Source organism: Cryptomeria japonica, chromosome 10 (assembly GCF_030272615.1).
Source record: "Cryptomeria japonica chromosome 10, Sugi_1.0, whole genome shotgun sequence".
Taxonomy (NCBI): domain Eukaryota; kingdom Viridiplantae; phylum Streptophyta; class Pinopsida; order Cupressales; family Cupressaceae; genus Cryptomeria; species Cryptomeria japonica.
This window is the reverse complement of record NC_081414.1, coordinates 735724190-735748489: the sequence shown is the minus strand read 5'-3', so window position 1 is coordinate 735748489 and position 24300 is coordinate 735724190. Positions and strand designations below refer to the sequence as shown.

Sequence of the window (24300 nt, the reverse complement as noted above, 5' to 3'; positions counted from 1 at the left end):
TGGTGTATTTGTATTTTGTGTTTTCCAAATATACTGTACTATTTTACTCTAATCAGATCAACATCTAGTATTATAAAAAATAACATTGTAACCAAGCTTATCAGATCAACATCTAGTATTATATAAAATAACATTGTAACCAAGCTTAACGTCATTGGTCTGTTGTTTCCTTTCTACCACAAACATCAAATAATCTCGAGTTAGTTGATTCACCAAACCGCTTTCATGTCCGGATAAAATCCGAAGATGGAGCACAACAGCATGGGTTTACAGGGGTTTCATGTATTCCACGCAGTAGGTGTAACCGGATCAGGGCTTAGAGTTCTTTTCCAGGAGAGGCTTTTTGTGAACTACCGAAGGAAACTTAAAAGTGTTTCACAGTGTGTCCGTTTCCTTAGTATAAAGAGGCCATTTATGAAATTGGGAACCCTAATTACCCTAACCTTAACAGGCTTGTTTCCCAGATTAGTAATTGTCTCTCATATTTCCTGCTCTTAAAAGACAAGAATACTCATGGTTACTGTAGGTCTTTACTTGTTTCATTTAGGGTTGTAATCCCTGCCATTGAAAGGACATAGTTTGTTGTTTTTAGATTAAGATTAATATTTCAGATCACATTCTATGATCTTGTTAATATATTTTTAGCTGTCAAATGTAGAACATTTCTTTGATGTTGATGATTAAAAAATACTTTGCACTTAATGATGAATGTCTTTCCAGTGGGATAAGTCATTTTTTTTCTTCGTTCTGCTTTATATTTATAATTATTGGTGGTAAAACAAATTATTTTTATGAGTTAAGCTATCACAGGGTATGGCTTGGAAATTGCTCGACTAGAAGTTACCTGTGGGAGAATGCATTTGGTTTCTATTTGGAAGGCCTCTGAAATGTCCAAACACTCAAAGAAATTGGGATCAAAAAGCTTGTTTTTCTGGGCTTTTTAAGTCTAATTCTTTTTTATTTCTTTATAAACAAGTAAGATATTGAAAACCAATTCACAGGTAAAAAATCTTTCTGAGAATATATTGGATTTTTTAATTTACTATGTATAGTTCTATATAAAAAGGATATCTTATAATACAAGAGAATCATTGTAAAATAAATGTTCTTCTAAAATACTAAACACCAAGAATACAAATCCATTAAAGTTCTGCATGCAAAAAAATTGTGAATCTAAATGGAGACAAGTGGCAAGGGTTCTATTTTATTTAAAGTAATAAAATAACACCTCCACAAAACTAAAACATGACATATCTCATGCATTTACCTGTCATTTGCATGTCAAATTGTTTTATTACTATTATACCAAAGATATACACCTACATTATGGATCTAAGATACACATAAAAGTATACCCAAAACAAACACTGAATAATAAATCAACATAAGTTCGATAAGAACAAAGTCAGAAGCAAATGGATTAATGTGTTTTGGGAAAGTGATACCCTTGAACTTAACATCTAAGCGAAAACAGAGAATTTATCAATTGAAAGTAAAAATATATTTATATAATCGCTTGCTACTCAATTTTCATCACTAATCTCATAGACTAAGGCAAAATAGATCAGATCGATTTTAGTTAATTTAGAAAAAAAAAAGTAACAAATTATTGTTATCACAATATTGTGTTACTTTAACTAATGTAAGATTATAATATTTTTAAAAATTTATTATGTAAAAGTAATCTTAGAATCTATGGGTAATGAGATCACAATATATTTAAGTAGACATATGTAAGAAATCACGATGTCAATTTTAAAGACATATCAAGTATAGTAAAATCATTTTGTCAAAACTAACACAAAATCAAATGAAATTTAGTTGACATGATATTATCTTGATTATGAAGACAACCTCCTTGTTTGAGAGGGTTCTAGCTAAATAGAATATTGAATTCAATACTCTTAAAATCATTTTGGAGTTCATTTTGGATTTTATTTGAGATCTCATGATGTATAAATTTCTATTCCTACCTAGCTTCATCAACCATTCAATGATTGAACTTATGTGAGTGAATTATCAATGTTACCTTTATAAGAAAGTAAAAGCTAAGATTGAATTGTAAAATTATGATGCTCCTTGATTCATACTTTGAATTTATATGACACAATCTAAATTAAGGTTGGGATCCTATGGAGGGGGGCTTCCTAAAAAATAGAGTTGGAGCTACGGAGATTTTTTAGGAATATTTTAAAGTTGATAGTCCCATGAATTTTGTATTGCACTTTAGCTTAAAAATTTAAGCTCCTAAATTTAAGGATGTTGGCAACCTCATCTTAAATTTAAACTCTTAAATTTAAGCAAGGTGATTGTAAATAAATTTAGTTTTCTCTCTAAAATTCAGATGATGCACAAGTGGCATAAAATATATAAATTTAGTTTTCCTTCTAAAATTCAGATGATGCACAAGTGGCATAAAATATTCCTAAGCTGGTGGGACAATTTCTAGCCCCACCCCATTTTCACCTGCTTAAATTGCATGCCTAAAAAGTAGGAGCTCCTATTTTTTGGAAAAAGATTCCAAATAATCTCGTAGCAGAAAAATAATTTCCTCATGGGACCACCTCTTCCTTATGAATAGAGCTTAAGCCCCTCCATGGGAACCGTGCCAAAGTGTTGGAATAAAATCATTTATACTATTGATTTTGATTTTCAATGTATAATGTCATGGATATATTTGCACCTAAACAGTTTATAATAGTACAATTGAAAATATATATTATTTTTATTTTGTTTTGTTCATTTTTATCTTGTTCTTGTCCCCTTGTTATCCCTATTGTCCAAGGATTATTTGTTGTCATCTAGAAATGAGTCTCTACATTTCCTCATCCCAAAAACTCAAAGAAGCATAGGTTGTATGGTACCAAGGTTTAAACCCTAAGATATGAAGTATTATAGTGCAAACTTCATAAGAATATTGAAGGGATCTATGAAAAACTCCTATAGTGAATGCCAAGGAGAGGCATTTGTATGTATATTTTTGTTCCCGATGAGAAGAATTTAGAATTGGTGCGCATAATAATGTGTTGCAAATGTGAAGTGGTCATGCATTAACAATTAGTTTGTGCCTAGCTAGACATGTAATTGCTTAACATGTCACCTAAACAATACTTATTGAAGCATGCATTGAGGAGTGCATGCAAAATACACTAGTAAAACCAAGTAATTGCTTAGAATGGAAGATGGAGTTTTAGCCATTCCAATCATTGAGGTTGATTTTCTTATGGGTTCTTTTGCATTATGCAACCAATCCAATTTATGCACAAGTATGTTCACTAGACTATGGAAATTCCATTGAAAGGGAATTCAATGGTAGCAAATCTTCATCTAGAGTCAATATTGGAAATTTAATTTTCATATAAATTAACTGTGAAATTCTTGAAGTTGGTATTCACACTAGCAAATAAATGCCTATACTAACGCCTATATATCCTTGACATCCTTAAACGAAAGATCACTAAAGCACCTATACTGACATTCCTAAATTGGAAATATGTCATTTCATGTACACGTTGATGCTTCCAGAATAGCCATAGAGGCAGTCTAGTCCAACCTAAGGAGAACTGTAACATGCATTCACTATGCAACTTTAACAACAACATTTGAAGAGGAAATTAAGAAGAGATTTACATCAACTAACATCTAAAAAGAATGAAACAATTACTGAAAGCATAATATTTTTTTAAACAAAGAATTAAACTTGATAGATGCAAACTTGTGCTAATATATATATCATCTACAATTTACTTCAACAATAAAGGAAGTAGAGAGGTTTAGAGATTACAGTAATTCTTGGAACACATTCTGAACTTCATTTAGCTTTTTATTGATTGGAAGAGGGAAGATATCATCAGGGTGTTTTTCTGCCCAACCACAGACTTACTAGTCTCCCATATCGTTTCCAACTGAAAAGGCCTGACCTTTTGCAAGAAAGTAACATGAAGTTGAACTCATGTCATTTGAGACCGGTGTTTATCCCAACACAATCTCTAGTCGGTCATACACCATAGGCTACTCCTAATTAGTATGACCTCTAACCAAGTTGTAAATCTGGATTAATGAACTAATTGTCGCTTACAGTAAGTGGCATTACCTTGGCCAAAAGATTTAATGTAATTGCAATTACGCTAATGCATGAAGTCAATGTTCACCACCTACTTGGCTGCAACTTGAACTTTAAGAACATAAGATTGTTTCTAAGAAACTTATTAAATGGATGACCACTTGTCTACTTGGTGACCAAACACAAATACATAATACGAGTTTAAGCACTATTTCTCCACTGAGTATCACAGCTTATTTGAAATTAAAGATTCAGCCTTACTATTTTTAAGGGTATCTTAATCTCCCTCTGGTTTCATTACTCTAAGGTCTCAGTCTGAAAAATACTACCGTAGAAAGGTAAAGGTAAGATAGGTAATAGAGCTGCTAGCTCTCATGTTCACTCTAAGTTTCTAGTACAACATGCATTTATGAGAATTTGCTATCTCTGAACTATCTGAGTGTTCATATTGTTTTTATATATGTCAATCTGAATTAAATGTGCACTATAAGGCTACTATTGTTTGTCTAAGTTTCTTCATACAATGGTTAATTTGACTATCACCTCAAGAGGAGTGTTCTCTAAATTGATTCGAGCAGCTATAAACAGTTTTAGTAACTTTCATATTAATACAATTCCGGAACAAAATGACAGTCAAGAGGTCGTCACTGTGAATCGTGACTCTTGGGGTATAATTCCTAAATTAAGTTTTCTCCTCGAACCAGCTCACTAGTTAAGGACATAATGCATTTCCCTATTATCATTAATGGAGTTGCTTTCAAGAATCTTTCTTAGTTCATGCACGGTGAGGAGTAATTTTCTTAGCTCATGCATAGACAAAAATAAACTTTTCTACTTCTTGCTTAGAATGATATAAACTATCTTCCTTCAGATAGAGAATTATTCCTATCGAATATAGCAGCTAATGAGTCAAGCAAAGAATGTCACAGTCTTTCAAAGATTGAAGACATGACCTGCTATATGGTGAAGATTATTTCGATGTGGCTAATGTGAAGACTTCCTAGCACCCACAGCTCCTTTCCAAGCTTCTATGGTGGAATTTCATAAGAGCGCTTCTAACCCCAGCACTCCAGCTACCGTTGCATTCAAAAACAAGTTCGGATATTTTTATTTTTATCAGAGCCATAAGTTATTTGCAAACATAAAAAGTTGTAATGGTTTTGTCGTGCAAATAAACTTTGAGTCTTATATATATATATATATCTCTGAAGTCTCTAGTATGTACATATATTTATGTATATATACATATATGTATATAAAATATATTCAAACATATATTTATATATACGCATGAATGAGTTTTCTTTTTAATAATAATAAATATTTAACACCAAGGAGTTTCATAACTATAGAAACGTAAGGAGTAAGGAGTAGGTTCTCACCAAGGTTTAGTTGCAAGAGAAGATTATCAACTCCATTATTAGGATGATTAAACCTTAATCATTCATACTGGCCAAAATAGGGTTACCTAACTCTCATTGGCTGACGATAACAAGGTTACATAATAGGTCTTACTTACAGATAGCATGAGTTCTTCTTTCGTTATCTCCCAACCTGATTATACTTCCCCTCCTTTTTCAAAGGACAATGATCTCCTGCACACACTTGACCAAATTCAAGTAGTTAGTCTAAAATCCTGACATATTTCTGTCATTGCATCATATAATAACAAAAGTAAAATGTATCTCATATTCCATCATAATTAATACTAAATCATCAACATATATGTTACAAGTGGTATGTAACAGGAACAAGGACCATCCAATAGCATTTGTCAATCGAAAGTTATTTGTGATGGAGAAGAATTATACAACCACAAATAGGGAAACACTAGCTATGGTTTATGCACTACAAAAGTATAACCACTACCTTTTGTCTACACCATTCATTATTTTTGTTGATCACAAACCACTAAACTATTTTTTGAACAAACTAGTCACACATGATCAGATATGCACAAATGGCTACTACTGTTTTAGGAATTTGATTTTAAGATCATGCTAAAGCGAAGGAAGAACAACCAAGGTCTAGACTATTTGTCTTGTATAGAGAGAGGGGAGGAAGCAGGAGCCCACAAAGAATGCTTACTGAGAGCCCATTTGTTTCATATTAAAACAATACCTAAGGAATTAAAAGACATTGCACTACTCTTGGCTATAGGGGAATTTCCCAAGATGTTTCACTTTAGGATAGACAATCACTTGTGCAAAGGGTGACACCATACACATTGGTTTCGAGAGAAGTACACCTCTTGGGGAGAGATAATGTTTTGAGGAGAGTGGTTTATAAGCATGAAGGCATTGTCAGAAGACATAAAATCGAAGAAACAACGGCTAGGAGAATATTACTTGCCAGATTATGGTGGTCAACATTGAAAAAAGATGCTAAGGAGTATACAAAGTGATCTGCCATTTGTCAAAGGGTTGGAAAGCCTACAACAAGAGATGAAATGCCATTAAGGCCAGTACTAGCACAAAATCCATTTGAGATTTGGGCAAATAGATTTCATCAAACCAATTGATCAACTAGCGAGACATTCCAAGGCCAGATTCATCATTATTGGAGAAGAGTATCTATCAAAGTGGGCAAAAGAAGAACCAACAAGGGATTGCACAACAAAGACTACCAAATTCCTATATGAAAACATCATCACAAGGTATGGTTGTCCCTTAAGTATTGTCAATGATCAAGGCAAGCATATCTTTAACAACATCATAAATGAGATACTTTAAAATTTCATGATTATACACAATAAAAGTTCACCATATCATCCCCAAGCTAGCGAAGCAAGCAAAACACTAAACAATATAATAGGGAAGGCATTAACAAAGATGTGTGATAGGAACATAAAAGATTGGGACCTAAAAATACTGACAGTACTCTAGGCCTACCACACTACATATAAGAGAACCAGTAAATACACCCCATTTGGTTGGTTTATGGTTTCGATGTTGTAGTTTTGATGAACTTCATCATCCCTAATATGTGAACTTCACTGGCCTTGCCGATGGAAGACGATCAATCTTTGACACAAAGGTTTGAAGATTTGAGCAAATTGGATGAATTTCGATAGATTGCAATATACAATCACTAGTTAGAATGATAGAGATAAAAGGCATGGCATGACCAGAACCTGAGATTGAAAAGATTTAGAGTAGGGGACCTAGTGTTGATGTATGATAGAAAATTCAAGAAGCAATGAAAGCTGAAAGTGTGATGGCTGGACCTTATCACATCCATGAGATCAATAATTCCAGAGTGGTCAAATTGAAATAGTTGGATGATAATTTTATACCGAGACACATTAATGGTGCAAGAATCAAGCATTATCAGTTGTTGCCAACTTGCCAACTCAAAAGTAAGTCAGAAAACAAATCAAATCTTGTACCATATGTATCATAGGAGATTTAAGAACCACATATTAAAAAACGCAAAAAAAATAGTAAAACCACAAAAAGAAAAATTAGGAAGAAAATTAACGACTAGTATTACCCACCAATGGATATCGCATTTGATGCTCACCCATACACTTGCCTATTTAACATCTCAATTCATTCTCTCCACTTCACTTGTCTTCTTGTGAATTCTACATTCTTGGTTGATTTATGAGCTCTGAGCCCTAGCATGCAATTGCATACCATTGTGAATCCTAGCAAGCCCTACTAGTTTTACAATCTACAGAGCATACCATTCTATACTATTCAATTGCATTCCACTCCACTCAAACCCACACTCCACCGTGACCACCCCTAAAGTCATCCATGTTACAGACAAACCCTGACCCATTTACGAGAGACACCCCTTCAAAGCTACATTGCATGCTGAAAGTGGAGCATTTTCATTTGTTTTGATCAATTTTGTATACCTAGATGATGTTCAAAAATATATCCGTGACCAAATATAAAAAATTGATCACATGAGGCAAGGGCTGCACGAAAAAGATGGACTTTGATACAAGCAAGAATACCACATCATCCCAACCAAATAACTTGACTATTGGAAGGAGATGTCAGACTTTGAGGATAAACATGAACTGATAAGAATAGCTCTCAACAAGACAGTACCAAAACCAAAATCAAAATTTGATCATTAATATAATTAAAAAATAACAGATAAATGTAGTAGCTGACCGGAGATGTTAAAACAAAACCAAAATCAAAATTTGACTATTAATATATTTAAAAATAATAGATAATTGCAGTAGCATTAAAAAAATTTGGACCATTTCTCGATTTATGCGTGTCATCCTTGCGCAGGGGCCATGCTAATCTTCTCCGTATCGTTCCAATTTTATCGGATGTCTCCGAATAAAAACCATTACGATTGTACAAAACAGTATATGTGGTGTTTATATCATTGACGTGTAGCGATTGTACAAAACCCTAATTACCCTGACCTTAACAGGCTTGTTTCCCAGTTTAATAACTGTCTCTCATATTTCCTGCTCTTAAAGACAATAATATTTATGTTCACTGTAGGTCTTTAATTGTTTCATTTAGGGTTGTAATCTCCGGCATAGAAAGTAAATGGTTTTCTCTCATGTACAGAGATGTTGTGACCAAGGGTTTGAATGCCGACTGGTGCTCTACTGGGTTCAAGTGGTACCAATAATGAGTCCCCAACCTTGGTTCCTGGTTTGCTATCTGGCTAAAGCTGCAGAGGGTTGTTTTCATGATTTCTAATTTGACAAGTGTTGCCGTGTGTTGTTTCTGGATTTTGATTAGATTCAAATAAAAATACACAATCCAAATCTAGAAACATCACACATCAATATTATTTATATTATTATGAATTGTGGAAAACTGATACCACTAATCAATATCTTTCCTGATAGAGAATTTTGGAAATTGGGATCAAACTTGTCAAGAAGGTTGCAGACCTAGCCTTCCTCAAAAGATGCAAAAACTTAGATGCAAATAAAAACACAATTAAAATCCAAAAACAACATACAACAACATTATGAATTGTTTAAAAAACTGATATCACTAATCAATAAATATTACTGAAGTATTCTCTCACAAATACTGTATGTCATTCCTCAGATAACGTTGGATGGTACCTCCTATCTGTTGTAAAGACTATGCTCAGGGTTTGCTACCATAGCCATTTCGTGATTTTCTATTTCTTATACATTTATTCTGGGATTTGCAGGGTTGCTAAGCAGCAACATTTAGGCAAAATTGAAATTGATATTCAAAGCTGCAATTTACTGCTAAACTATATGCAGGGGACATGAAGCTGCTCTTAATTTGATGCTGTCCATATTGTCCATTGCTATGTCTAATGCTGTTTTTGTAAAGGTTTATCAATGAGCCCCTTGGATATCATCAACAATATCAATGTTTTTGATATGCATTGAAATTATATCAAAAATCTTAACTGCAGTTTTAGCTGCCAAGGGTAGAGCATTTCTTTGGTGGTGATAATACTGAAAAATATTTTGTACTTAACAGTTGAGAAAGTAAAGATTTTTGATAAAAATTTGTCGTATATAAAAATAGTGATATTGTTGATGATATCAAAAAGATTAATAAACTAAAGCAAAACATATTAGATGTAGCAATGGACAACATGTGCAGTGATTTTTTCTTCTATTCATAGTTGGTGATAAAACAAAAAAAATCTCATATGAAGCATAGGTTGTATGGTACCATGGTTAACTTCAAGATGTTATGTATTTTAGTGCAAACTTCATAGGAATATTGAAGGGATCTATGTAGAACCCTTATAGTCCAATACCAAGGAGAGGCATGTGTATGTACATTTTTGTTCTTAATGAGATACATTTAGAATGAGTGCCCATGATAATGGGCTGTACATGTGAAGTGATCATGCATCAAGAACTAGTTTGTGCCTAGTTAGACATGTAATTATCACAAAACTGTGAAGTGATAGAATCTTTCATTGCTTAACATGTCACCTAAACATTACTTACTCATGCAATGACAGTGTATACCCAATACACTAGTAAAACCAAATAACTTCTTAGACTGGAAGATGGAGTTTTAGCCATTCTAATTGTTGAGGTGGTTTTTCTTTTGGGTTTTCTTGCATTGTGCAATTGAGTCAATTTATGCACAAGTTTGTTCACTAGACTATGGAAATGCCATTGAAAGGTATTCAGTGGCAACACATCTTCATCTAGAGTTAATTTTGGAGATTTTATATTCATATCAATTGACTATGAAGTTGTTGAAGTTGGTATTCATCCTAACAAATGAATGCCAATAATCATGCCTATGTATCCTTGTATGAATTCAAGTTATAATGTGTCCTCAAGCACACTATGATTATGATGGAAGAATTTTAGTGTGAAGTGTAGTTTTTGAGGATTCAAATAGGAATAAAGTGGATTGGACAAGCTCTCTTTGAGTCTTACCCATTCTTCGACTTTTACAAAGATTATTTAGAAATTGATATATATGTGGAAAGAGAAGATGAACTAAGAAAATGAAAAGCTATATAGACCATCGTTAATATGTGATAAAGTATTTGAGCAAATAGATTACATCATGTATCATCTTTGTATTGATGTTTTGGATTAACTTATAGAGATTTTACAAATTACAAGGTTCTATCAAAGCATTTTAAGAAATGCTAAGAAGGCACACATGCGAAAGTTATATTTCAATCTACTAGGTAAGGGCTTGGGGCAAGAAGAGGAGAAAGGGATGACATAATATAGTGTTACATATGAAAGTTGTAGAGGTTGATGACAAATACAAGACTTTTTTTTTTATCAGCAAAGGGCCAAGGCCGATAATATATAATATATATAAACTGAATATACAAATAAGTCTTAACCAGTCAGAGAGAGAATGTCCTAACCTATAAATATTTACAAAATTGCCCTGAGATCTTAAAGGGCTAAAACCAATTTTTCTCCAATTAACCAGAGTTCTAAACTAAAATAGATAGCTAATATTTTAATTAACTATGACAAAAAAGGAAACAAAGTATCCTAACCCAACCAAAAGAGAAATCTGCCATGAAAAGTGATCACTCTGTTGGAGATGAAGGACCTAGGATAGCTAATATTTTAATCAACTATGGCAAAAAAGGAAACAAAGCATCCTAACCCAACCAAAAGAGAAATCTGCCATGAAAAGTGATCACTCTGTTGGAGATGAAGGACCTAGGATAAGCGGTGTTTCAACAATCACAGGAACTTGCCTTGCCCAAACTATTTCCTCTGGTTTCATAAAACACTCAATCACCTCTAGTGGTTCTTGGCCCCCATGAACCATGACAACTTTTAACTCTAGTTCCCAGTCCAGTAGTTTATCTTCTGAAGCAAATTCAAAAAACCCATGAAAATCCATGTATTTTTTGATCCAATTTTTATCAAAGACCTTAGTTTGCCGAAACAGAGCCCAGAGAAAGTTAGCATTCTCCTTTATGATGAAACTCCTCGATTTGAAGCCTTTGTCATTCTCAAAATATAGAATTGGAAACCTAGAAGGCAACTTTCCATTTCTAATCGTGACATTAAAGTTACAAGACTTTAAAGTTATAGTTTAGAAAAGAACTAAAGGTTGATCTAAAAGAGGAAAGTAAACAAAGAATCCATGTTAAATAAATATATAACTTTGGGAAGAAACTACCCTAATACACATGAGATAAACGTGCAAATGAAAAGAGGGAAGGCTTCTACCAAATGTATCTAGTCTATGTGATTGCAAATATATTGATCCCATTTGTAAATAGTTTAACTACAAAAGATTGGATCATTATTGTAGCCCATATTATCCTATCACTAAGGTGTGAAATAGGTAAATTTCTAAATTCAATCAATTACTAGTGCAACATAGATTACATATGGCCAAAGGCTACCTAGGGCAAGAGGCTTCAAAAATAGTTCTATGGTGTCTTCCAATATTATCCAAACACAAGTAATCTCAAGGCCAAGAATATAGGTTGTCTAAGTCACAAGTATTAGACTTTAATCCCTTCTTACTTTACTTAGCCCTTTATGGGGAATGTAGTTAGCCAAAAATGAGATATGCACTATGGATATTTCAAACTTGTTGGCACATAATTTTTGGCATGTATACAAAACAAATTGTAAGGAAAAATAACCAAGCAAACACACACACACACACACACGCACGCACGCACGCACGCACGCACACACACACACACACACACACACACACACACACACACACACACACACACACACACACACACACACACACACACACACACACACACACACACACACACAATATGAGATGCAAAGAATACATCATAGAAGATATTAATGAAATAAAGTACTTAAAATTTATATCCTAATTAATCTATTTGATATTTTTTTCTTCCTTTCTTCATTTGGCTCGTATTTTTCTATCAAACATGTATAGTCATATTTTGTATACTTTTTTTTGGTCCATCTTCTCCTTTGTGAATTTATGTATCACATAATCTTCCCAATTGAAAAAAACACCAACACTTCTTTGAAAAATCAACCGAAAAAATATTTTTCTTTCAACAACTGCATGCATAGGGAAAATGTTTTCTATTAAAGATGTGACCAAAACAAAAATATTTATGAATATATTCGAATTTGTTTATATATGAAATTATTTTATTACCTTCATTCGAAGAACCATAGTGTAAAGCTCCTTTGTCAAAGGTCCTTTGATGGACATGGGCTACCTTTGCTCAACTAGTATTTGGAAGGAATTTTTATTTTGAAGCAATGTTTTGGACCATCAAATAAAGTCACCGTGACATGATATTTTAGATACATTTTGTTTAATTATTAAATTTATTCTTATTTTTTACCAAAAATAAAATTATTTGATTAATGTGAGCGAAAAGGGATTTTAAAAAGGAAAAATTTAAAAAATAGATTGTACACCCTACATATTGGTATCTTTATTTAAAAAATAATTATTTGAATTATACAACAATATGTATTATGACAAAATATTTATATAAAATATAAATAATCAAAATTTGAATAATAATAAATAAAATGCACAACAAAAAATTACAATAATATATTCATTCCCTACACATTGGTGTTCATGATCCTTGTTTAAGAAATTATCAATTTATCTTATTTCCAATAAACAATTACATTATAACATAATATCACTTATTAAAAATAAGTTATAAAGTAAGAAAATAATTATCAACAAATATTTAAAAAAGATACAAATTATTTTTTAATTTTAAAAATATACATTTCAAATCTACATACTAAAAAATCATTGGTTCACATCATCTTGAAATTATTTATGGTTTTTTTGCTATAAGTTACGAACACTACAAATTTAGTTTAAAACATTGATTTGAGTGGCCCACTTAGACTAAAAAGTGGAACCTACTATTGTGATATCGCCCTCTAGCTACATTTGTAAAGAAAATACTAGTGGGACCTTACATCTAGTTTCATCCATTTTGGTATGAGTCCTAACCAACACCAAGTAAGTAAGAGATAATGCATTTGAGCTCAATATTCTTACTTATATTGAGTTACATCTAGTCTTTAAAATAAAACTCTTTCATGCATACTTCCCCTATATTGAATTCTTTAGATGTTATAGAGATTCTTTAATAGACAAAGATAATTCCAAAATGCAACATTCCAATAGAATTGAATTAGGTTATTCATGTTAGGGTAAAACAAACAAGATAACCAAACATTCCTCTCTTCCAAACCATACAAATATATCAAATTTATTGTCAAGAAAAATATTTCATAAAAGATCAAGTCGCAAATCAATCCAACCATCTTTTACTACATTTTCCTAAAATGGATATTATTTATTGTTAAGGAGGGCAACTAATCCAAGAAGACCTACATCACTAGAATGTTCCCAAAATATCATGTTTCTTGGTGGCCTTCACAACTTTATCAACAAGAGCATCATCTTAGTCTACACCTATACTCCAAACCACAAGTCATGATTCAAGATTATCATTACTACATGACTTGAATTGTTACTTATAGTTGAGAGCAATTGTAATTGTTGAGACCAAAATATGAACTATCATGATCCTAAGTAATACTTCACATGAGTCCTCCCTCTTTGTATATTAATGTACACAGGACTAATCTTTGTAGGACTAACGCCAGATTTTAACCAGCTACAACAAGTTAGATTTAAACAACATATTCTTAATTTTGAGTGGTTCAATTGAAATTATACTAGCGTTTTTTATAGAATCTATTTATTATTGTGATTTCAACTAATCAAAATCAAAATTTAAAGTGTGTCGATCTAAATATTGTCTTTTATGAAATAAAATTGATCAAAATCATTAATAATTATGTGCATGTGTATGGTAGAGTTAGTGAAATTATTATAGGAAGAAGCAACCATAATCAATTGACTAATGCAATATGACCCTTTTTTTCTATCTTGTAAATAAGACTTTAATGTCTTATCAATTGATCAATGCAATATGTCATTTTATAAGTCTTGTAAATAAGACTTCAATTCATTATCAAATTGGTCAATGCAATATGGTCCTTATATCTGTTTTAATTGTTTTAGAATAGTAAACCTTGTCATCTGTTCATATTTATGAATGCTAAAGACTTTTTAAATTTAATATTTCTAGACATCTTCTACATGCATTTTATTTATAAAATATAAATATGCTAGTTACATTTTATCTTGTAAAATGATATTAATAGTCATAAATTAATTTTCCTTTCTTTATTATAACATTTCCAACCACATGAAATTTCACTATTTGTGAAAATATGGGGTATTCACTTCAATTTTCTTTCCTAGCTTTCCATCGCAACATCTCCATCTACAAAAAGTTTCACCATTCATAAAAACATGAGGCATTTGCTTTAGTTTCTACTTAGACCCCATTAGTTCAATCTTTGTCATTTTATAGATTTTTATTAAGGACAAAAGTAAATTGTATGTCACATTTTTGCTATATGCTCTTTTGAAATTTTATATTTTGAAGATTGTGTTAGTTGACAATAGAAACCTATTTATTCTTTCTAGATTTTGATAATCTATTGACTTTTAACAATACATTAATTTTTGAAATAAAAATACAATATAATTTTTAGTGGTTAATCCATCTAAATACACCATTAAATTGTAAGTTTCATATTTTAAGATAAAATTTATTTGCAATTGTAATTGTTTAAGGAGAAAAGCAATACATGTTTAGGTTTTATCATTTTTTAATTGATGAATAAAGAGTTAGTGGGACTGAATTGGTGTAGGTCAAAGAAAATTATATATATTTGTAATGGTGAAATTTGTATGTTTAAATTATTTATTTAGTTTTGTGTTTATTTTAAGGTAATGTTTTGATATTGTAATATAAAAATATTATCCTTTCTAGTTAATGTGACAAATGATGCTTTTTCTCCATGTCATTGGAGGTCAGGATCTGCCATCATGTCCTTTTGTCCACTCAAACCATCCATGTCAGCTTTGGTTGAAGCATTGCTAGCTTTGCCAACATGTCACCTTCGGGGACACAGGTGCGACACGCTAGCGTCCCATGAATCTGGCAGTCTGTAGGTGGTCATTTGAGCATTACGCCTACACCCGGAAGGAATCGTAATGCCTTTGCATGCACCCATCGACATTCGAATTCCTTCCTAGGCCTTTATTTTTCACTTTGGAGGCATTTGGAAGGGATTGTTTGACAAGTTTGGCAATCTTGTTGCAGGTTGAGCTCTTGGAGACCATTTTGCACATCATACTATCAACACCACCATTGTTGCAACATTACCAAGTATTCCAAGCAAACCATTTCAAGCACTTCCAAGCATTCTGGAATCTTTGTTCGTGATATGGGAGCTATCTTAATCCTCTATCTTGCATATTTATCAAATTTATATCCAATTTCACGTTACATTGTTATTCTCTTTATCATTTATCTTTCTTGTGGCTTTCTTAGGTTGTTCGTGAAGGTGAAAACACCAAAATAGGGGTCTGACTTAGGTAGGCTCCAAAACACAACCCCCAACATTTTCCTTCCTTGCATGTGTGTAGGTACACTGTTGTGAAGAGGAGATTAACATGCAGGAGGCTTCATAGCATGGACCTTTTGTTTGTTTATTTCTTTCCCTTTTCTCTTTCCATTCTATTTTGGTTATTTCGTGTATCACGTTTACTAGTTTAGTTTCATTGTTCTCTGTATTTTTATTGCATTGTAATCACACTTAGAACTTTCTGTATGAACTCTATACCTCGTCCATACAAGATGACAACACGTCATACTCATCTCCCAAATCCATGCGCTTGTCTTGAGGACAGAGGCTCTGCAAAGTCGTCCAGAGATGCTTCTCAGGTGTCTGGCACTTCTTGCATAAATCTATTATCCCCTGGCTCATCTTAGCGCCAGTTTGTAGAGGTAATTGGAAGGACATTTTTTCCTCAAAGATCCATCATCCTTGAGGTGGCAAATTCACTCCATTAGATTTTGGTGAAGCCGACATGAAACAAGATTATCTTTGCATTACTTGCTTTCTGCTTCATCTAAGTGCATTTTGTCTTTTAAATTTTCAAAGGTTTAAAAATCTGAAAACAATATAAAGAAAAAAAAAAGAGAGAGGAAAATCAAAAGCAACAAAAATTTCATTCGCATTTAATTTAAATTTCTACATTTTTTAGTTTATCATCTAAAATCAACTTTATCATTCGGTGTCCCTGTAGTATGGTCCTGAGCATCATGTGGCTTTTCTATAAGCTTTGCAAATTAGACTGTGATAGGAACTGTAGTCAGGAGGTTGGGTGGATTTTTCCCCATGATCATTACAATCTTCCTCTACCCGACACTATGCAAGGTGAGCAGTCATCTAATCCCAATGAGTTCTTGACCTCTCACAATCTGAAATCTATTATGACTAGGGGGCCTTCTCCTTCTAATTCACAACCTAACTCTCCTAGGAGTTCTACTCCATCTTCCCCTCTTATGTCGATCACGATTATGCGGTCACTATAGACTTTGAGAAGATCAATATGTTGGAGCAGAATCTGAGAGACTTTGAGGGTTTCTTGAACAAAGAGAATGTCCTCCCCCAGGCCGAGAATATCGTGAGTACCTTGAGAGACATGTCAATCTCTGACAAAAGAGGCTTGGAGATGTTGAGGGCCTTGACCATGATTGTTAAAAACCATGTGCCCTTGGTGGATGCACCCCCTATGGATAACCAATATGATCCTTTTAGTTCCTAGGTTAGTGTTAGCATTCTAGGCCTAGGCGTGAACATGGTGGACTCCACCATACCTAGTGTTAGTGTTTTACTCACTCCTTTGGGCTACACAAGTATGGCTAGTAGTTTGACCTCCACCGATACTCAGTAATCAGCGCTAGCACTACATCTGCCGGTAGCACTGGTCCTTCTAGAGGATTCAGTGGAGGTGGTGGCGGATCTAACCTACCTCCACCTCCTCCACCTTCTAATCATGTCCTGAATACAATCTTACAGAACATGGGGCAATTGTAGTTGTAGCTGACGAACTTAGCCTCTGCCTCTGGTCAATCATTTGTGTCTGCCTATTACAGGAAGAGTCCCCTTGACATTACCATCTCGAATACTATCCTTCCAATTGCTGCTGAATCCTTGAATTTTGATAGGTTCAATGATGATGGGAACCCGAACGTGCATATAGATTCCTTCATAACTATGTGTAGTGACTACCATAGTCTAGATTTCGTGTTGCTAAAAATGTTCTCGCGTTCCCTCAAGGGGACAAGTTAAAATGGTATAACTCCTTACCTGACCATTCTATATGTACCTTCGATCAGCTTATGGATCTTTCTTAAATGGTTTCGGGTGAACGGTAGCAGAGTCACTATCGTTGACCTTGTTCCTTATAAACAAAAGATCATTGATTTTATTTTGAGATATCAAACTATCTTGACCAAGATCCCCTTTTCCCTACCAGATAGTGACCTGCAGAGGATGTTTATTGGCAATCTGCAGTCGATATTGAGGGAGAAACTGTCTCTTAACCAATATCAAAACTTCGCTAACATGTGCTCTGCCCCCACCGATTACCAGCACACTGTGTCATAGTTCGGAGATACTTCTTCTAACCCTCACGGTGGGTCATTTGAAAGCACGGCCATGGATGGGTCACGGAAGAATAAGGTTGTCGCTAATGTTGCGGCTTTTCCTTTGATGGCTGTCGTGCAAGCTTCGCAAAAACAATAGTCTTCAATAAGTTGAACGATTCCTACTTGAGCATAATGCAACGGTTGTTGAAAGGCAACCTTGTTACCCTTCTGAAAATACAACCGATATCTAATAGTTGACCTTATCCGCATTGGTATGATGGTTCAAATTTTTGTCATTATCATCATGTGCTTGGTCACGACACTAAGCGATGTTATTGTCTTCAAAATGTTGTTCAAGACCACATCGACAGTGGTCCAATCAAGGTGGATGCACATAAGCACAAATCAAACAAGTCTGCTGATAAAACCAACAACGACTTGCAGATTTATAGCGATCTTTTCCCTTTGCATTTGACAAACTTTATTTCTGCATCAGATCCTTCTTCAAATGATTGTCCATATGTGAACATGGTCACCATCACCCCCGTTAGCTCACCTCCGGCTCAGAAGGGAAAGGTATCTGATCTATCCTTGTTATTTACCCTTCTGGACACCCCGTATTACGGAGAACCTTCTCCTCTTTGCATCCCTGCCAAGTTGAACGATCAAATTGTCATAGGTGTGATGGTTGACCCATCTAGCAGAGTCAATCTTATCACAAGGAGACTCTCTTTGTGAATGAATGGCATAGACTAGTGTATGATGAACGTTGTGCAACTTTGAGGATGCATGATGTGATCTATATCCACCCCTTGGGCACTATCACCTTAACGGTCCTTGTAGGACCTAAGGCATTGTCCTTTGTGTTCATCATCATTCCCGAATCAGACCTCTTTTGAGTCAAGCTTGGCATTCCTTGGGTGATTGCTATGGAAGCAGTCCCCTCGGTTGTGCACAAATGTCTCAATTTTCCCCATGAGGGCATAGTGCATGTCATCCAGGACATTGGATATTGACCCCTGATTGCCCGTGGGGATTTTTTGTTGGACCAATTTTGGCCTTCTCTAATGGGGCCCATGCTTTCCCGTGGTGATTTAATGTGCCACACTTATTATCAGTATAAAATGGGGGATTCAGCCCCTACATCCGCACAACCTAGTGTTTCGTTGCCACCTCCTGCATTGACCTCTTTGCCATTGATTATGGTTTTGGAGTGGGTAATGCCTCAAGTCTCTTCATCATCGGGGGCTGAGGCTAAGCCTACTCCCTCAAATAGACCTTTGTGTTTGCCTAGGATCGCACAACCTCCAGTGGTGTCTGTTGTTCCTGCGATTGCGCCTAGCGCAACCAAGGGAAAGGTACCCATGCTGTCAAATTTTGTGGCTTGCCCTCCCTTCAAGCTCCTGATCATGGCTGATATTCCTTGACCTTCTCATTATGAGAAAAGGGAGCTCTCTTCTCATGTCCCCTCGTCATGGCATATGTTGCACCCTCTATTCCTCTGACCGCTCCTCGAGTGAAATGAGGTTGGGCGCTTGATTCTGTGGATGTGGTGCCTCTCCAAGATCCACCTCCTGTCTCGGTTAGGCCTTCTCCCATCCTTGAAACAATTCTAGAGGCCTCTCCTATGGATCACGATGCTCTTGAATCTTCTCCAGCTCCGGTTGGTGGTCCTCACCTCTATCGGAATCAACGTGCGCATGAGCGTAAACCCTTTTGATGGGCCTGAGTTTGAGAGCGTGACACTACCCTACAATCTGCTAGTGTCAATCTGACACCCAACACTGTTGTTTTAGAGCATATTCCCTCAGTTGTTCCCATCTCTACACCTGTTTTGGTCTCGCTCCCTACTACTTCAAGGGCTTTCGATCAACCTCCCTCTAAACGGGTGCAAGTTTCCATCACCCCTTTTTTGGAGCCGTCTCTTATCACTTCTTTTTTGGACATGCCTCCCTTGTTCCGATCCTTTAACATGGCACATACACAGGTGGTGCCTAGCACAACTTTCTCTACCCCTCCTACTTTGCCACCACTCTAGCATCTGATTTTTCTTGGGATCCTTCAGCCTGCTATGGTTGATAAGAGGCCTGACAATCCTATCCCGTGTAAACACAAGTTTGATTAGGGCCCTATTCCGAAGTTTCGACAGTGCAAGTCTTCACAGGTATGTTCTTCATCCCCTCCTTTGCTTATCTCCATGCCTACTATTTTTCTTGTTTATGTTTGTATGATCGAGAAGGCTTCACTTTCTCTTGAGTTTGTCACTGCCCCTCTTCTAGAGGTCGACAGTCCTACTCTCATGTCATCTTCTCCTAATGAGTCACTTGCTTCCTCCACAGAGGCCTGCATGTTTGGCTCCTTGGAGGACATCCTGACCTTGTCTACGATCTTCACAGGATCGATGACCCTCGCCTCCTCTGAGCCTATAGATGAAGACGTCATTGTTGCTTCGTCTCTTGTTGTCACCTCTGGGAGGCTCCTAGTGTGGCCCTTGCAATAGTCCCTCTCCATACTCGCCCCCTTCTCCCTATGACCTAGATTGGAAGGACGAAGCTCTTCTTGAGGATGATGATATCCTGTAGTACGATCCCCTCCTAAGGATTGATCATTAGGACTTTTATGATGATATCCTGTAGTACGATCCCCTCCTAAGGATTGATCATTAGGACTTTTATTTTTCATCTACATCTGCTTGCATGTGTGTGTGATTGTGTTCCCCCATGCTTTCTTTATCTGTTTGTTCCCTATAGAAGGACCCAAGTCACTTCGTAGGTACTTGGATACGGGAGGTTGATTATTTTTATCCGTTGTGCTCTCATGAAGGATCCAAGTTACTCTGTAGGTGCTCGGATATAGGGGATTTTCTTGTTGTACACATTACTCTATTTGTTTACCTCCTTCTTTTATTTGTCGTATCTTTCTTTTCGGCATTCGGGGATGATGCAAAGCATTGTGGGCATTCTTTGTGTTCTTCCATGTTGACTCAAATTTTTATTTTCTCTTTGTCTTCATGTGCTCTTCTTCAGATCCAATAAATTTGGCAATAAGACGATGCACCCATCTCACAGTGATACTATATATCTTTTTGACACTATTATGGGTTCTGATGCCAAACTATCGGATCCCCCTATCCTCTTGCATTGCATCTTTTAGTGTTGTGGACATTTATGTGTCACTATCTATTGGTGACATTCCACATAAACATCTCATTATGTTGATGTGCCACAACTCCTCTTCTCCTTAGAATGAGATGCATTTGACACATATCATTCTAAGGGGGGGCATCATATCTGCATTTTATCTTTTAGCTCTTATATCAATTTCCTTTGCCAAGTTGCTTTTTCATGTTTGCCTAGGTGGGGGCCAAACCACTTAATCTTTTTATTTTCCAAGATCGCCTAGGTGGGGGCAAAGCCACTTGATCTTTTCCAAAGATTGCCTACATGGGGGCCAAACCATTCTTGATATCTCTCTTGCTTTGCCTTGGTAGGGGCCAATCTACTACTTACCAAATTTATCTACCCTATCACATAGCTATCTAGCGTGTTGCTACCCATGCCGACAAAATTTATTTTTATTTGCCCAATCACATGGCTATCTAGCGTGTCGCTATCCATGCCGACAAAATTTACCTTTATCTGCCCTACTGTATGGTTATCCATACCAGCATATCACATCCTATCATATGGCCATCTAGCATAACACATTTTGCTACCCATATCAACGTATCTTATACCAATGGCGGTTGATTATTTCATATCCTTCTGTAGCCAGGGGTTTTCCTCTAGAGCGAGGTTTGTTTTTGTTACACTATCTTACCATCCATCATGCTAGTCTCCAGCTAGTGTGTTTGAGATGTACCAAATAGAAACATTTGTACCAAATCTTGACATCATCTAGCTGGGGGCAACCTCGTTTGATCAATGAAAATCTATCTTCCTATCGCGACTTTTCTTTCTCTACTTTAGTTTCGCATTCCTTAGCAAAGGCATGCTCGCTAAAGTGGGGGAAAAATGTAATATAAAAAAATATTATCCTTTGTAGTTAATGTGACAAATGGGGCTTTTCCTCCATGTCATCAGAGGTCAAGATCTACCATCATGTCCTTTTCTCCACTCAAACCATCCATGTCAGCTATGGCTGAAGCATTGCTAACTCTACCAACCTGTCACCTTTGGAGATACAGGTGTGACACGGAGACACCTGCATGACATGCTAATGTCTCACGAATTTGACAGTTCGCAAGTGGCCATTTGAGCATTACACATGTGCCCAGAAGGAATCATAACACCTCTTCATGCTCCCACCGATGTCTGAATTCCTTCATAGGCCTTTATCTTTCACTTTGGAGGCATTTAGAAGGGATTCTTTGGGAAGTTTGGCAATCTTCTTGCAGGTTGAGCTCTTGGAGACCATTTTGCACAGCTACTATCAACATCGCCATTGTTTCAACATTGCCAAGTATTCTAATCACACCATTTCAAGCACTTCCAAACATTCCAATCTTCGTTCGTGATAGGGGATTTGTCTCACCAGTACAAAAACAACAATATATGACTAAATAAACTACCAAAAATTGTAGATAAATGAAATGACTAAATTTGATCACGTGACCACTGGTAGTTTATTGCCAGTCATAAATCAATTTGGTCACGTGACCAGTAGTTGTTTTGATTGATCAATTTGGTCATCGATTTGGTCATTGATTTGGTCATTGATTTGGTCATATATTTAGTCACTAATTTAGTCATATATTTAGTCACTAATTTAGTCATATATTTAATCATTAATTTAGTCATTGATTGTTGTTATCTGGTCATTTATTTAGTCATGATAGTCACTAATTTAGTCATATATTTAATCATTAATTTAGTCATTGATTGTTGTTCTTTGGTCATTTAGTTAGTCATATTAGTGATTAGTCATACATTTAGTCATTAATCTAGTTATATATTAAGTCATTAATTTAATCATTGATTGTTGTTAAATGGTCATTTATTTAGTCATCATAGTCATTATTTTAGTCATATATTTACATCCATTGGTACTATATTTAATCATTTTTATCTATTGGTAGTATATTTAATCATTTTATAGTGGATAAATAATAAAACATTAGACTCAAACTAGATCATAAAAGCAAATAAAAATGTTACATATACGAACAAGCTACATGTTAGAATTAAAAGATTGATTGAACATCATGACAAACAAGGAGATCATAAAAGCAAATAAAAATGTTACATACACGAACAAGCTACATGTTAGAATTAAAAGATTGATTGAACATCATGACAAACAAGGTAATCTGCAATAAAAAAATATAATGCAAATATGTATATATAAATCAAGTTATAAGATGTCAAATCTGTCTAAGGGTATACATGTAAATATAACCAAAAATGTCAAAGTTGTCTAAGAGTTTCCAACTCTTTCAAAATATTCAAAATGCTGCATAAATCAATTAGAAAGATGATAAACATATTCAACTATATCATTTTCTGCAAATATTTTAATGGCCACCTTGCAAAGGTTCCCTCTTTCTCTTTCAAATGGACGGCTCCATCTATTTTGTCTTCATAAGGAAGAGGTATGTTACTTGTGACTGTTAAAATGTTCACATTTGTGTCGCCTGTTCCTTTTAAGTTTACTCCATGTAGAATAGATAGGGAGTGAATCCTCCCAATGCCAACAACAATACTATCAAATGGATCCAACAATCTAACTTTATCACCTTCATTGAATTTATTAGTGCGTTTCAACAAAAAGAAAAAATAACACATTATATTAATACATATGTAATGATTACCCTCATTTGCATAATAAAACAACCATTAATTTAATAGTATGTGTGTTAAAATAACTACAAAAAGAAAATTTTGAAAAAGTTGCAATGATTCTATAGTTGAAAAAAAGACATCTAGTAGACCAAAGTTATGAATTCACTGTAATAGTCATACAATTATAAGAAATACTCCAATGTCAATAAAATTAGTTTTCAGTACACATTTTCTTATATTATTCTGCATAATAGTCTAATTACAGACATTATTTCATGTCATAGACTTAGTGCTAGGTTCTGAAACCTATTGGATTGGATGGAGGCATGAATCCACTTCATTTTGGCTTTTGAATCACCTGATTCCATTAAGTATTGGCTGAGATATTCACATTTTAGTGGAAGGTTGTCAAAGCCCTCATTAGGGTAACCCGAGAGGCATTAAAATGTAACCAGAAAA

General features: G+C 34.9%; 1 non-coding gene across 1 annotated transcript; it reads right to left on the bottom strand.

Annotated features, from left to right (window-relative positions):
• Window positions 1-8273: 8273 nt before the first annotated feature.
• Window positions 8274-8378, bottom strand: LOC131032257 (U6 spliceosomal RNA). Its single transcript, XR_009103417.2, has one exon. It is a non-coding gene; the product is annotated as a U6 spliceosomal RNA (small nuclear RNA).
• Between the last annotated feature and the right edge of the window lie 15922 nt (window positions 8379-24300).